Here is a 17,286-nt window from a genome sequence, read left to right as displayed (position 1 = left end):
CCACACAGAAACTTATTAATTAAATCACTGCTTGGCCCATTAGCTCTAGTTTCTTATTGGCTAACTCTTACATCTCAATTTAACCCATTTTATTAATCTGTGTATCACCATGAGGCTGTGGCTTACTGGGTAAAGTTCTAGCATCTGTCTCTGGTGGGGTTACCTGGCTTCTCCTGACTCTGCCTCTTTTCTTCCAGCATTCCGTTTAGTTTTCCCCATTTAGCCTGTCTACTCTACCCTATCACAGGTGTAAAGCAGTTTCTTTATTAACCATTGATATTCACAGCATACAGAAGGGAATCCCACATCAAACAAGAAAATAATGTGTGTTTCAAAAAGATAGATGCAAAGGATTTGACAATTTTTTCCCTAAAGAAAGATAAATGTTTGAGGAGAAATGTGACCTGATTTAAGCATGTATGTAGGGTGCACATGGATCAAAATCTCCCACAGTATCTCATCTATTAGTGAGTTAAATTTTTATGCATATATATCAATTTAAAATAAAATTAAAATCATGAAGCCAAGTGTGATATCTCATCCCTTTAACCTTATCAACTGGGTCTTTCTGAGTTCAAGGCCAGCTTGATCTGCATAGCAAGTTCCAGATCAGCCAGGGCATCTTAGGGAGATCTTGTCTCAAAAAACATTTAAAAAGAACCCCCCCTCCAAATCCATCTATTGCTATATAGCAGAACAAAAATGTCAAAACTAATATTTTCGCAGTGTTGAAACTTAAAACCTTAGAAATCTTGAGAATTGAAGCACATTATTTCATAAAAAAAAACTTATCAAAAATAGTTTGAACAGCACTTGTCGTCTCCTTCCTGTCATCTAACGTAACGTATGGATGAACATCTTTTCTGGGCCTTGGTGAATTGTCACTCCTAAGTTTGGATCTGTTTCCAGCACTTTATCTTTTGAGCTTTAAATGTCAGGAAATATCTCAGAGTTCCACCAATGTGAATATTTTCCTAGCTTCTCTTTTTTCTGGGACATCTTCATCTTTTGTCACAAATGCTTTTCTTGTTTATATTGTTAATCTGCTCACCTTCACTGAGTTCCTCTTGTTGAGCATCTTAAGTCTCCCGAATGTTGACATGACTAGTCATCCGGGCCTGACATACAGGTTTGATCCAAATTTCCCTTCCATAATAACCTATTTTTTCTTTCCTGGACATTTTTTTTCTTTCAAGTATTTTTGAGCTGTCATTTAGACTTATTTCGAGGTTTCCTGGAAGTAAAACAGTTATACACGTAAGTGCTTAAGTGCTCTTAAGGTCTCAGAAACCAATAGCCAATCACTGGCAAACATTAAAGCAATGATGTCATTGTCCCTAATCATGAATGTATTTCTTAATTTTTAAAACAATTTTTGAAATGAAAAGCCTCATACTAAATTACTACCAACATTTTAAAATAACTAAAATTTGCTAACTTCATTTAACTGCCACACATGTGTATTTGAACTCTGTAGGATTAGGACTCTACTAATAAGCATTTTCTAAAGTTGCAACTTCCTGAGGGCTTAGGATTCAATTCTTTTTTGCTCTCTTAAATTGATGTAAACTTTATTTACTATAAATGAACAACCAAGAGGTTGACACATTATCCTTTACTTTCTTGACCACGGACTCACTGAGTATGGACCTTTCTCAATGTCAGATAATTTGAAATTAAAAATTTTGCTTTGAAATTCTTAGAATACAAATGTGGAAGTATACAGTATGTGAAATGTGTCTGGATTGGTAGAAACATTATTTTTCTCTTTGTTCATTTACAAAGTGTTTCAGAGGTCTGGTGTTCTATGGTGACTGCCACACCAGTTAAAGGGAAAGAACATAAGATGGACAATGGCAAGTGGGTCCTACGGGACTCAGTTGAGAGTTAATTACGTCAACCCCGCATGCAGTTTACTCATTAGGTTAACATGATGACTATTATACTCTTAGTATAAGTTAGTATTACTTGAATAAAAGTTTCTAGTTCTAAAAAGTTTGAGGTCTACTAATGTGGAGAAATATTTCCTGTTCTTAACCATCAGAGAGTGAAATAGTTTGATTACCACTTACTGGGCATGTTAGCTCAGGTCTATACAGGAAACTGAGGCAGGAGGATGGCAAATTCAAGGCCAGTTTGAGTAGCTTAGCAAGAAAAGGCTTAAGATAAAAAGTAGAAAAAAGCCTTGGAATGTAGATCAGTGGTAGAGTGTTTGCCTTATATGAACCAGGAATGTAGTTCAGTGGTAGAGAATTTGCTTTCGATGAATTGGGTTGTGACTTCACACCACAATCTTCTGCTCTTTCATAAAGTTGTTTATATTAAGTTGCTTTATGCCATTACCATGCGATTTTTCATTGTCATTATTTCTGAGCATCATTGCAAGGAACAGATAAATCTAGTATGTCCTAGGCAAGGCTATCACAGCCTTCCATAGCTTACACAGTATCATTTCATGAATACTTACAACGGAATTTCACTCTTAAAACAAGAAGCTGTTTTTTTCTATGCGAATTATTTTACTTGAATTCAGACATTATTCATTTCACAAATATTAATTAGTCATTAAGAAGGTCCAGAAAGAAGTGGGTTTCTTCCCTGGAAACCACTTACATACAGTTTGGTATAGCTGGTCTACATGTGACTTTGTCTACATTTCTTTTATTGTGGCCTCCATGTTTTAATCTATATTATATGGATGATTGCATATATTTATTTGACATTAACTCTCCTCTGAATGAAGTAAGATTATCAGACTGAATTCCCTCTTATGTAAAAAGAAAATTCAATATATAGCATGCCTCAAATAGAGTTTATTCTAAGAGAACAAAAATCAAGATAATATTAATTTCAAATATTGCTTGACCAAATCTTCTAAGACCTAGAGCTCCTCCAAATTCTTGTTATCTTTCAATTTAGTCTTCTACTGTGCTGATACTTATTAGACACATTATCCCTTTCTGTGATGATTGCAAGCTGATTATAATTGAGATATCTTAGGTGGTTAGTTTTCTATAAAGTGTCAGCAGAAATAAGTGTCTCTTTTGGCCTGCTTCTTATGGACAATGCTTAAGCACCAGGAAGAGAAGGTGCTGTTTCTCAGATGTACAACAAATGCTTTGCCCTGGCCGTAAAATTGGTATTGCAGCGCACCAAGGCACATAGAGACTGGTAGTGCAGAAGGGCTAGTCTCCAAAGCAGGCAGATTTAATATGGGAAATGGTTGCTGGATCTAAAACAACATGGAAATATTCTTCTGGTGGGGACAAAAATGTGAAGATATTAAGTTACTGCTCTCTCCGAAAAAAAAAAAAAGAATCTAAAGAATTTTTCTCTGTTTCACCTGGAATGATAGTTTGTAAAAGAGAATAATAAAGTAACAAGTTTGGTTTTGAGTTTTCAACAAATGTAAAATAATTTATACATTAAAATGAGAGCAAACTTTCAAGGTCTTTACTTTGGGGACCTGAACACATAACAGTCATAAGCAGCACTAATTAAATGTCTGCTTATCTAGGACCTTGAGGAATGCAGCTCAGAGAAAACAATATTACGTAAGTGCTCAACACAGATTCTATGCAGAAATAGCTCTCTGAACAGAGCAGGAATGTCCTTGGGTGGGAGAATAAGAACATGAACTGATTGTCAAAACAAAAAGCAACTAATGCTTTGGTTTAGTTTGGTATCAGAGAGGAAGACAGGGAAACTGTTGAGCGCATGGGAGCCTCTTGAAATAGGAATGTTGGTTGGGAACATGAAGAAATACCCACCACCTTCATTATTTTAAAGTCATAATATTATCTTAAGGTCTATTGTGCACAAAGGCCTTGTGAGTGGTGGTGCTTTAGGAAAATCCTAAATGGGCTGTGTTTCTTGCGAGATAGCACAGCTAGAGAATAAGAAGATGCAGAAGATGGGCATGGAAGAGATCAAGAGTGATGGGAGATGAGATGGCCAATGAGTTGATAATCAAAGCAACGTTTAGACTGATCTTTCTGGTGGTCATCACATGTGGAAGAATTGATGGTCCCACCTAGCATATGGATTGGAAATATATCATTGCTAGTTTCCCAGAATTCCCTTGCATTCTTGTCCTCATTTGCTGGTGAAAAAACTCTTACTATGAGAGATCAAGTAATTGGCCCAAGGTCATACAGCTTATAAACTTATATAGACAAAATTTAACTATTTCTTTAAATAATTTTTATGTTTTTGAGTAGGCAGGTAGTATAATAATATATTTATAGGGTATGAAATTGTAATTTGATATATTTATGCAATCTGTTATGATCAAATCAGGGCAATTAACAGTTCATATGTTCAAATATTTCCATTTCTATATAGTGAGACCTTTTAACCTTTTCTCCAGTAAACTGGCTTATAATGATTATATTTTTTCAAAATCCTAGGTCTCATTCTAAACACCTGCTTTTATTTTTCTTGATTCGATGATACTTATTTTATATTTGTTCAAAACAATTTTATGTATTCAGTGCTTCAATGTGAATTATTTGATGATTATAATAGAAGATATAATGGTCGCTGGACTGAAACATTTTTTAAAGGATACTCTATTCTCAATTGAAAGAAGGATCAGCACAGGGAGCCAATTAGGTAGTTATTTGGTGAATATCCATTCGTAATATGAAAGTCAGTCATGGTGACATATTTTTGTAAGCCCAGTACTAGAGAGACTGAGACAGGAAGATCTTTAATTTGAGGTTACACTAGTATATTAATTATTTTTCTGTTGTGATAAAACATCAGGCTTAAAATGTACTTTGGGGAGAAAAGAGTTTAATTTTGACTATGGCTAAAGTCCATCATAGAAGTAGAGTCCATCTTAGAGGTAAAGACATCTCAGTAATCCAAAAAAGCATGATGCCAGGAGCAGGAATCTGGTTGTTCACATTTTCTCCCATGCCCAGGAAGCAGAAAGAACAGGAAATAAGGTCAGACAATAAAATCTTGGAGCCCATCTCCTGTAGCATACTTACTCAAAGCAAATGTCCACCTTCTAAAGGCTCTATAATGTTCCCAAACAGTATCACCCATTGGGAACCAAGTATTCAAATACATGAGCCTATGAAGGGTATTTCTCTATTGGGCTTCATAATGTGTTTGAGGTCACCAATGCCATTTCTCGACTGAGAATCATACTAAGAGAAAACAGATGAATATTTATTTATGCTAGATTAAAATGGTCTAGCACATCCTTTTTATAATGACAGAAAGCAATGCTCATAAAACTATAAATATCTAATAAACTGATTTCTTTTATCATGCATCTATCTATTCATTAGGACTGCTTTTATTTATTAGTCTTAGGAATTGATTTTCTACAAAAATCTAAGTTTTAAATTTTTTTCTGTAAAAGTTTATCATTTTTACTTTAACAATTTTCACAATAATTTTTAAAAAGGACTATATCAAATTGATTATATATTCTAAAATAAATAATCTTTCTCTCCAAAAAAGGTTGATGTGGACAAAAATATGAATTATGACTCAGGAATATATAAAAATGTAAAAACAAATAGTCATTAAAGAATTTAGTGAAGCAAACTGGCCATTTTTTGATGTGCAAAAAGGAAAACTGAATAGAAGCCAATGCATTTGAATTAACAAAAGCAGAATGGAGAAAAAACTAGTTTTTCCATAGCAACAAAGGGGATGCAAAGTTGAATAGCAGGATATAAATGATCTGGTAGGGGAAATGCAGATGGGACTCTTTTTAGTGAAGGGGAAAGGAAGTAAATAGGGAAGAAAGAGGGAGGTGGGGAAAATGACAATAAGTATGTCTGAAAAATCTACAAGAAACTGTACTACTAAATATTTTCCTAAAATATAATCTTTAATATATGTAATTATTAATAGAAATTTGCATGCATAGTTTTAATGAACTTATAGTACTTCCTATAAAGTTGGAGAACACCTAAGAAAAACCCCAGTATAAGACACCAAGAGCCCTCTTTTGAGTTGTTGGCAAGACTGCCTCACAGACCCCCCAAATATGCAGCTGAATGTTGCCTTTGTATCCACACGAGATGGAAGGTAATTCCCTCTGCTGAAGATACCATGAAATTCAGGAACAGAGCTCAGAGACACCCCTTGAGCTGGAACCAACCTGAATGTCTCTTCCATGAGGGCTCATGTTTATGGTACATGAAGGCACCATGGAAGTGTCCAAGGAGAGAGGCTACCAACAGTCCTATTAATTATCTTCGATGCCTACGAACCATAGCAATGATCGGCATGACATGGTTATCCTAAGATACAGTAATATCACACACACCTTGGCAGTAGCCACGAACAGCTCTCTCATTGGTCATAAGACCTGCTCAGCAAGAGGGAAACCATCTCTGGTACTGGAAGCCAAGACAACTCCCCATACCTAGTGATGTCATGGTTTTTAGAGGGCTATCTAAAGCCATTAATTTACTGAAACAGCATAATTCCTAACAGAAATCTATAACCATTTGTTTTTTTACCCACAGATAAAAACGTAATTCTCACCCCTCATCAAGGAAATTTCTTTTTGCAGTAGAGACCTCGACAGGGAAGCACAACTGATGAAAGTAAAGAGGAGTGAAGCCAGTCTCGATGGATATAGCCACAGGACACTCCTGCATGTTAGGCTCAGAAGAGTTGAGGAAGAGGGCCAGAAAGATTTTAAGAGCCAGAGAGAGGATCATGGAGTTTGCTATAAGACTGTGCCTCCTACTAATATTAGGAGCTACACCCACACAGTCTCACTAATATGACTGGAGATGAACGGGGTGACACTATTGCAAAAGCAGATGAGGAAAACCCCAATGAGGCTTCAACAGTGTACATAGAACTACAGGTTACTGAACTGTTACTTAACAATCAGTTGGTGTTAAGAGGTAACAATTGGTTCTTAAGTAACAGCTCTGAAAAAAGACATATGGGTAGCATTATATGCATAAAAGAGGTTATATCTAGGAGTATATATATATACACACATACACATATGTATACATATGAGTATAAACATACATATATAGTGCTATATATGTATGTATGTATGTATGTATGTATGTATGTATGTATGTATGTATATGTTGATGGGGAGGGCCCAGCCAGTCCTGGATTGCCCTTTTTTGAGTTTCTGTCCTGACTTCCTTCAGTGTTGAAGAGTGATGTGGAAGCATAAGCAAAATGCATTATTTCCTCCCCAAGTTTCTTTGGCCATGGTGCTTATCACAGCAATAGTAACCTAAAGACACACACCATAGTCAAACTGGTAAGTGTGTGTATGTAAATATACTCATAGCATGTAATAATAATTAGTGAGAAAAAAATCCATGAATTTAAGGGTGAAGAAGGAGGGTTTGAAGGGAAGAAAGGGAAGTGGGAAATGCTGTAGTTATATTACTCTCAAAACAACAACTCTTTTTTTCCATAGCAAAAAAAGGAGGTTTATGGAAAGTCTACCAGACAAAACATAACTTATAGGATTATAAACTTACAATGAGCTAAATAATACCTCATAGAAAACAAAAGTGTAAGTTCTGACAATTTAGCCATTTTCACAAAATGTTATATAAGATACAGTTTGTTATTTAAACAGTAGTTTACTAGAAATCCTCAAATTTTCATGAAGGCTTTATGTTTCCAAGGGAAATATGTAAAAATGTGTTTATTCTGTGTACTGGGGCATGACTGGATATTGTTTTCTGTCTTTCATGAACAGCCACCCATCTTTCACCTGCACAGACTGTACTAGAATACATTAATGTATGGAGTCAGGTTTTGTGTGTGTTTGATGTAGGTGTGTATGCTTTCATATTCATGTGTGTGTATGCAGTGTGCCATGGCACATGTGTAGGGATAAGAGGACAACTCTGAGCCTCTGTACTCAATGTCCACCTTCTGATCCATTGGACAGGGTCTCCTTGATGCTTGTTGCTATGTCCATCAGTCTGATCTTCTGGAGTTTCTCCTGCCTTAGTCTTTTACCACTTTTTTTCCAATCCTCCCAGAGGAGTGCTGAGATTATTTATAAATGCTACCATGTATGGCTTTAAATGGGTTCTAGGAATTTGATCTCAGGTCCTGATTCTTGCAGGGCAAATGATTTTTTTTTTTACATACAGAGCCACCTCCCCAGTTTTTAAAACATGAATGCTTTAAGCATATCAAACCTTGTGAGTTACTGTCCTTTTTGTGTGACTCTGCAGCATAGGCCTAGTAAATGTCTTCAGAGTTCTAATACATTCGTTCCCAGTTGTATCATGAAAGTTCAGAGGGTGAGGTCAGACTTAATTTGAGTCTGTCCTGTCTTAGAGTTATATCACGGTGAATTTGGAGAGGGTATTAATTTGAACTTAGAATTTTATGTGGATCTCTTAACATGAAATTTGGAAAAAAGGGAACCACGCTGCTTAATATCATAGAATGTAATTTCCTTTATTTCTATACTTGAAGCATTATCAATATAAGTTTAACATGATCAAAAACAGTCACAATTTCTGAGAGTCAATATTTGGTAGAGGGAGGAAGCCATCGGGTTTTGAAATAATGAAAGTTGGAATGACCTCAGAACTGATTCATTTTGGTACATACTCTCTGAAAGGCTTCCCATGCGGTAGATGCCATGAGAGCATTAGCAGAAGTTCTCTTGGTAAGCCTACTACACAATGGAGGGGGCGATGAAGATACAGATTGAGAACAGTGGGACAGATTCTCAAAGCTGAAGGGGAGGATAAGTTCCGTGGATCCCAGCGTGAGAGCGCTGGTACAATAATGAGAGTTCTTTGTCTTCTGTACACATTAAGATTGACTGAGGCTTTGGGAAACGCAGGACCAAATTGAGTTCATAGATTTGGAAGGCTTTGGAGCATTTAGATCACACAGCACGAACGATCAACTTTTGTACTGTGGGCATGGTAGTTCTTATTATTTGTAGACTACTTTGAAACAAGGTAGTCCTTGATGTTGTGAGGCTCAGGAGAGGAGATCCGAGTCTCATGACTTATATGCTCTTGGCGACGCCTAATTTGGAAGAACCTGGGGTGTCTTTGGCATTTGGGGAAAATATTAATAAATTGGCAAGATGAGATAAAATACACCGTGTGGCTCTTATAATTTCAAATCAGAATTCCATGCTCAATGGTAAAGGATGTACATACAGAATATATTTTGAGTATCACTGAGATAAATGTACAGTCTTATAATGTTATTACTTTGATTTACAAAATCCAGTTACATTGCTTTAATACAGTATATCTTTTTAATGTATCATCATTTTCCCATTCATAGCATACAGTAGTCTATTATAAGTCTGTAGTAAAAATTGAATTAAGCATCATTTTAAGATTTCTTGCCTGTTACAAAAATACTATCTCGTTAAAAGGTATTTTTGTATGACTAGCACCTATTATTTCTTCACATAGTATATCAAAGTTCTTTGTAATAAGAAAAATCACCTTCTTTAAATCTCTCTTACCATTTTAAAACAAAGCTCTAACATCAGCCATTGACCTGTTCTTATGAAAACTGCCTTGAGGACTCAGGATATGCAATTCCTCGAATTGAGTGTAATAGCTTCTGCAATAACATTGAATTCTGTCAGGCATGTGGTTCTTCAGGGACTTCTGAGGATGCATGTGACAGATTCAATTGTTTAGTGAATTTCTCAGATGCATTTGTGAGATTGGAAATGGTTCATGTCTGATATTAAATCCTCCATGTTTTCACCCCCCTGTCCTGAATGTGCCATGAAATTTCAGGTTATTGCAGGGATTTGCGGTCTTCTGTGCCGGTAAGTTTCCAAACCTGGTTCATTGAAAAACTACACTTACTCCTTTGCAGATTTAGATTGTACACCGGAGTAATTTCTTTCTATGATTTTGAGAAATTAAAATATATTANCAGTCCTCATTGTTCACCATGATCAGAGAGTCCGGTTTTATCTTATGCTGTTCCCGTCACAGTCCAGCTGGCTTTGGTGAGCTCCCAATAGATCAGCCCCACTGTCTCAGTGGGTGGGTGCACCCCCCGTGGTCCTGACATCCTTGCTCGTGTTTTTTTTTATTAAAACATCTTGAACTGTAGGGTTAGCATCTCAATGATGATATCAGTCACCTGAGATTTTCTTGTCCTTTGAGCCATTACTGTTCACTACTGACACATGTTTAGATATCACATTTTTATACCAGTTGTGATGGCTTTTCTTGGCTGTCAACTTGATGATATATGGAATGAACTGCAATCAGAAATGGAGGGCACACATGGAAGAGAATTTTCTTTGCCTGATTTGAAGTGGGTGACCCACTTACAGTCTGTACCTTTGAGCAAGGAAGACGTCTGCCTTTGATTTGGATTTTGAAGCAGGAAAACTTATCTTAACTCGGGGCCACACCTTCAGCTAGAAGACCATATAAGGACAAAGAAGAAGGAAGTTTTTGCTCTTTATCTGCTTGCCCTCACCTTGCTAGCACGTCCATTCCACTACTGCCATTTAAAACCCGTTTCTTTGAGACTCCCGCATATACAGAAGACCAGCTGAGACATCCAGCATTGTGGACTGAGCAGCTACTGAATTCTCAGATTATGTGTTCACAACCCATCATTGTTGCAGGACTGTGGCTTGTAAGTAATTCATCCTATATATTCTGCTACTCTACAGAGCCCAGAATAATATACCATAGTACACCACTGTCCTTAGTTATAATGAAGGGAATGTGATGTTTTCTTCTTACAAGAAACTATTACTACACGTAGGAGTGGAGTCCTTAAAACTCAATAGACCACATGTTCAGCACCAGACTTGACCAGGCTTTATCTGACTGAACAGAGCATAGTGTATTCTTTTTTAAGGTTGTAGGATCTTGGCTGCCACCAGAGTGAAACGTTCAGGGGTCTTATAGTGGAAAGATATGAGAAAGGTAATGGTGTGTATGGTCTGTTGATCATGAGGTATATGCGGACATCAATTGAGTTGATGAGGGCTTATGAGGAGAGAGTTAAGGGGAACACAAACTTGTAGAAAGATTTCTTTCCAAAGCATAGAGGCAGTGCTTTGTGGAGAATCGTGGAGAGGCAGTAAGGAGAATTAAAGGGTTACTAGGGAAAGCTTAGAAATAAGGGCAAAAATGAGTGTCTGCATTAGGTTGTGTTGGTACAAACCAAGAAGAGGAAGCAATCCAATCTTTTGGAGAAAGAAATAATAGTATCCTAGGAGGAAATCAATAAAAAGATTAAGAAAAGTTAATGAGAGAGATCTCTAAAGTTCTTAGCCAGGGACTGGCAGGAAAGCTCTTTCCCTCTCAGGCTTGTGTGAGTTAAGAGGGAAAGAAGAGTCTGGAGAAAGAATTTACTTCAGGATTAAAACTCAACACAGATTCTGACATTGAGGACTTAACTGTCTGAAATGTCCATGCCGAATACTTCAGGATGTGGAGAGGAACTCTCTGCATTAGAGGAAAAGAGTAACTATTTATGTTCTTCCCAGTGAAGGAGGAATGAATTAACTGGTATATCATGCTTGATAAAAATAACCCAAACAAACCAAAACACGTAGCTCTGCCCAAGAAGAGATGGCCTTAGGGGATGGAATAGGAGAACTTCTCAATATGGCAAAGCCTCAGGAGAACTGAGAAGAAATTTAGAGAAAAGAAAATAAAACAAAAAATTATAGATCATTAGACTGACTTCCTTGAAATGAACACACACACACACAACATAAAGACACAGACACACAGAGACACAGATGCACAGAGACATGCACACACACAGAGACGCAGACACATAGATACACACAGACATATAGACACACACAGCACATAAACACATATGCACACACAGACACAAAAACACACAGGCACACACATATAGACACATACAGACATACTCAGACACACAAACACAGACAGAGACACACTCAGAGAGAGATACACAGACAGACACACAGACACACACACTTCTATGCTTATTTTAAAATGAAAGCATCTCAGTAGACAGCCCTGAAATATTTCCAAACAGGAGAGAGAAGTAAAGGAGAAGGCAAACAGATCCAGGACGTGAGGTAAACAAGGTGTGCCTGTCTTCCTCTGGTAAGTCTGCTCTATCCATGTTCTCCAAATTCACCAAATTATTTGGAGCCATCTTATGTATACGGGCACAATTCAAGAAGAAGAAATACAACAAGGACATTCTGAACACACACTACTTTTAGAAATACAAAAAGCAAATATAACTAAAGCTTAAGCATTCAGAGCATTGTAACCGGGCTTGAGGAAAGGAGAGGGGAATCTCAGGAGAAAAGGAGAGATAGCCTGGGATAGGACCAGAAGACGCACTTTATTTTATTTTTTTTAAAGCAGGATAAATTTGGTAAATAGCCTCTGCACGTCACTGGGAAGAAAATCCACACTAAAAGAAATCTGTTTTGATTTTAGACATTTTTTAGAAGGTTATTTTAATTTAATTAATGAGAAATCATAGGTTAATTGCCTCCAGTTTTAATGTGAGGGTATTATGCATGCAGGCATATTTTATTTATATCTTGACTGTTTGATGTACACAATCAATTCAAAAGGGGATAATGAAGAGGTGTTCTGGGCTGTGTGGAATAATAATTAGAGACTCTGGCACAGAATATTCTTTATTAATTGTGTAGCCCAGTAAACGTGTTAGACACAATACTAAAAATTGCATTTGTCAGATTTTACCTGATGCTTTTCTCTCGTTGCTCATCCATCCCTTTGGCTTTTTCTAGCATAGGCTGATTCTTTTTCTTGTTGACCCTTTTCCTGAGCCAGGAGCTCCCCAATGTCCAAACAGTTTGACTTAGAGATTTAGGGCCACCTACTAGGGTAGCTGAACTTTAAAATTGAGGACATCACATTGGGTATCTGGCTGCTATTCTCAGCAAGATTTGCTAATCTGTGTTTATTTTGGAAGAGGGCGGCCTGCTTTTCTTGTGATTGTTTTTGCTTTTGCTGGTTTTTGTTTTCCACAGAAAGTAAAGGCTGCTGAATAAGTTATGTGCCTGACATCTGTGGGTTTTGATTATTACTGTTTCTCAGCTTTAAAGAGGATCTCTGATTCCTTAAATGATATATTTATTTTTTCTTTCCTATAAAGAATAAATTCAAATTTCTCTTACCTAAAGTAAGTACTGTTTTTATAATTGCTTAACAACACATTTTATTATAGGACTGTTTCTTGGGGCTTTAAGCATCAGCCTGTTCAATAGAACATTTTATTCATTTCTGGGAAGTGATTTATACTAATGGACATTCTCTCAACTTCCTAGAACACAAATTATTGAAAAGGTTGCATTTATTGATTTTCTATGGGTAATAAGCATGTGTAGAAATTTTCAAAATATTTTTCTTTGAAATTCAACATAGCCAGGAGTAAATCTCAAGTTTGAGATATATTACCACAAAGAAGTATACCTTGGCTCCTCTTAATTTGACACACACTTCTGACAATAATTTCTCATATTTCTATTAACCCCTAAATACATCACTTGATTCAGATTATTTCTTGTAGTTTACTTTTCTCCATTTCTTCTCTCCAAGTTGCCCATACAGGCAGCTCAACAGGCATAGTATGTCTTGGATAAGCTAATCGTTTTTAATTGCTATATAATGCAAAGCTTCTGACAGGTTACTGGTACCTGGAAATGGTTCTTTCATCGCAGGCACACCAGACATGTGAGCTATGCAGGGAACCACATTATTTTCTGAATTCACAGTGAACTCTTTCACCTCATGTCCAGCTTGAATAGAGCTGAGGTGAAAGTGACCGACATAATAACACTCAAATGTTGTGACCATCTGGTATTTGAGGCCCTGTGTTACCCTAGCAGGTGGTCCTTGTGTGGCCAGGTGTCCACATCACAAAAGCTACATTCAGTGTTCAGTGAGGTGTTCATTGTAATGATCCATGAAGAAGCTAAGTCTGGAAAACATCTTGGCATTTTGATCCTTTATCCTCAGACTTCTGGGTCAAGACTGAAAAATGTCATTTCCTCCATTTTCTCTTTCTGTCTCATTTTCTACATGGAAGTTTTTAAGTGAAACATATTGAATCAGCCTATGGGCAAGCAAATGCGCGGACCACTGGCAATTCTTTGTTGAGCAGGGAGAGCCACCAAGAATCTTCAAGGAGATGTCACAGCATTTGCCGTCTGCTTTGATTACCCTGGAGGTGATATGTGTAGCCAAGAACACTATTAGGGTTTTAGAAATAGAAGTTTTTGCAGGTATATGTTTTTCTTTTTGGACCAACTCTCACCTATAAGAAGTGTCATCAGCAGAGCTTCATTAAGAATTTTCGGCACCAACCCTAGGTTCTATGGATATATGTTGTGGCTGTGAGCCTGGTTTTCCTTATTCTGTGGGACTCTTCACAGGGGGAGCGGGTGTGTATCTGTCTCTTTTGCCTGCTTCTGGGACTCTTTTCCTCCTGTTGGTTTGCCATGTCCACCTTCAGCTGGAAGGCTTTTACCTTGCCTTGTTGTGTTTTGTTTTATAATGTTTGGTTTTTGTTCCTTGGAGCCTGCCCTTTTCTAAAGGAAAGTAGACCCTTGCGGGAAGGGAAATGGGAGGACTGGAGATAAGGGAAACTGTGGTTGGATGTATTTTATGAGAGAAGAATCTATTTTCAGTAAGAAAAGAAAAGATAAGAAAATAAGAATTTGTCATTCTATGTCAGTACATTTCAAGGTACTGATATTTTGACCAACACAATGGGCAGCTTCATATTGTTCTATATTATATTGTGATCATAATAGATTTTGTTTTTTTTAGGACAGACGTATTTTCTTTAGCAAAATAGAACAACATTAAGCCTTTGCTTTAGAACAAGTTGTTTAAGTAAGCTTGGTCAGACTGACTTAAGCAATGGAGCGTCATTGCATTGACAGTGTTTTTGTCTTTATGATTGTTATGGTTACATTTTCTAAACTATTTATAAACAGTAATGAATTCATTATTATAAATCAAATGAATAAAAATTTTAATCATGTGAGACACTAATATACACGCAGAAATACTGACATTGAGAGCCCACTTTCAAAAGCAAATAAATTTTTAAAATCTTATTTTCACCACATAGGTAGACAGAAAATACACCCCAAAACTTGAAAAATGGATCCTGATATGGTGAAAAGTTTTCTTTTATAGGCAATATATTGGTGTGATATATTTGTATTTAAACAACCCACATGTGAGGAAAGAGAACACTCCTCCATTTCTGGTGGGAGTATAAACTTGTACAGCCACTTTGGAAATCAATGTTGAGGTTCTTCAGAAAGTTGAAAATAAATCTGCCTTTAGAACCAGCTATACCAGTCTTGAACATATACTCAAAAGACATGCTATCATAATACAAGGGCACTTGCTCAACCATGATCATTGTGACTTTATTCCATTCATTATTTATTTGTTTGTTTACTCATTCAATCAATCAATCATTCAATCAATCAATCAATCATTCATTCATTCATTCTTAGTAGTAAAAGGAGCGCGGGCCCCTTATTCCGTCCTGCCTGGCTAGCTTACACCCAAAATAATTACACAGAAACTGTATTCATTTAAATACTGCCTGGCCCATTAGCTCTATCCTCTTCTTGGCTAACTCTCATATCTTGATTAACCCATTTCTATTAATCTGTGTTCACCATGAGGTCGTGGCTTACCAGCATGAGTCTAACCAACGTCCGTCTTGGGCAGGAGAAGCATGGTGTCTGCCACACTTCCCTTCTTCCCAGCATTCTGTTCTGTCTACTCTGCCCACCTAAGGGCTGCCCTATCAAAAGACCAAGGCAGCTTCTTTATTCAACCAATGAAATCAACACAAATACAGAAGGACCTCCTACACCAATTCTTCTCTTATGTATTACATCCTGATTGCAGTTTACCCTTTCTCTACTCCTCCTAGTCCCTCCCCAGCAGCTTTTCTGTCCCCCAAATTCAATACTCCTCTGTTTTCCTTCAGAAAAGAGAAGGTCTCCCAGGAATATCAACAAAACACAGCAAAAACAAGTTGTAATAAGACTAGGCACATTCCCTCATATCAAGGCTGGATGAGGCAACTCAGTAGGAGGAAAAGAGTACCAAGGGCAGTCAGAAGAGTTCAGACAAACCCTGCTTCCACTGTTATGGTTCCTATGAGAATACTAAGCTACACCGCTGTAATTTATATGCAGAGGACTTAGGTCAGATCCATACAGGTTCTCTGATTGTTGTTTCAGTCTCTGTAAATCTCTACGAGTCTCGGTGAGTTGATTCTGTGAGCCGTGTTCTCCTTGGGTCTTAAACCTCTCTAGTTTTTACCATCTTTCCTCTCCTCTTCCACAGGATTCTTTGAACTCCACCCAATGTTTGGTTGTGGATCTCTGTATTATCTTCACCTGCTCCTATTAGTTGTTGGAAGAAGCCTCTCTGATGAGAATTATGCCTGGCACCATGCTATTAGTATGACAAAGTATCATTAGGAATCATTTAATTGAATTTTGTTGTTTTTTTTTTTTTTACCAGTAATGTTTTGATGTATCCTAGATCCCTTGGATATCCAACTTCTGGTTCCTGGTCATCCAAACAGTATCAGATATGTGCTTCCTCTCTTGGCATGGGTCTCAAGTTGGATCAGTTGTTGGTTGGCCACTCGCACAAGTTGTTTCACCTTTACTTCAGCACATCTAGCAGGCAGGACAAATTGTAGGTAGAAGGTTTTGTGGCTGGGTTGGTGTCCCAGTCCCTCCACTGGAAGCCTTGCGTTGTCACAGGTGATGGCTGATTCTGGATTCTATCCCTCATCAGTAGGAATCTTTACTAGGGTCACTCTCATAGAATCCAGGGAGTGTTCATTACACTAGTTTTCTACCTCATGCCCCAAATGGCCCCAGTTCCAGTAGTCTCTCCTGGTACTCTCTCCCTCTGTCCTTCCTCCCCACCTGATTCCTCCTGTTCTCATCCCCACCTATTTACAGTCCACCCACTAAATTTATTCTATTTCCCCTTCCCAGGGAGATCCACGTGTCCCTCCTTGAGCCCCACTTATTACTTAACCTCTCTCGTCTGGTGATTGTAGCATGATTATCCTACACTTCACAGCTAATATCCACTTATAAGTGAGTACATATCGTGTTTGTCTTCCTGTGTCTGGGGTACCTCACTCAGGGCTTTTTTTGTAGGTTCATCCATTTACCTGCAAATTTTATGATGTCATGTTTTTTGTAGTAGCTGTGCAATTGTGTAAATGTATGACATTTTCTTTATCCATTCATTGGCTGAGGGGCTTCTA

Source organism: Alexandromys fortis, unplaced genomic scaffold (genome assembly GCF_014885135.2).
Source record: "Alexandromys fortis isolate MF-2015 unplaced genomic scaffold, M_Fortis_MF-2015_v1.1 scaffold_2_1_26212458, whole genome shotgun sequence".
NCBI lineage: Eukaryota > Metazoa > Chordata > Mammalia > Rodentia > Cricetidae > Alexandromys > Alexandromys fortis.
The sequence above is the reverse complement of the archived record's forward strand: the minus strand, read 5'-3'. Positions refer to the sequence as shown.